The sequence below is a fragment of the Merops nubicus genome, unplaced genomic scaffold, assembly GCF_000691845.1.
Source record: "Merops nubicus isolate BGI_N331 unplaced genomic scaffold, ASM69184v1 scaffold44068, whole genome shotgun sequence".
NCBI classification, from domain to species: Eukaryota; Metazoa; Chordata; class Aves; order Coraciiformes; family Meropidae; genus Merops; species Merops nubicus.
In genome coordinates, this window is record NW_008627185.1 from 1 (window position 1) to 385 (window position 385).

The following is a 385-nucleotide window of genomic DNA, read 5'->3' on the forward strand; positions in this document are numbered from 1 at the left end:
TGACAACATCAGTCAGTTCTCTCAATACTCGTGGGTGAATTTCATCAGGGCCCATGGACTTGTGTATATTCAATTTCCATAACTGATCACTAACCCAGTCTCCACTGACTAGCAGAGAGTCTTCCCTCCTCCAGGCTTTCTCTCCTACATCTTGGGTCTGGAGCTCACCAGGACTGGTCTCAGGATTAAAGACTGAAGCAAAGAAGGCATTTAGCAACTCTGCCTTCTCTGCATCCTCAGTTATCAGGGGCATGAAGTATGCAACTTGTTCTGTTTTCAAACCATGGAATGATGTTACAGCAAGCATTTTTCCCTAGAAACTGCTAAGCTCATACATTGTCAGAAAGATTCTTTTTTTAAATGCAAAATTGTCACTTCTATGTAG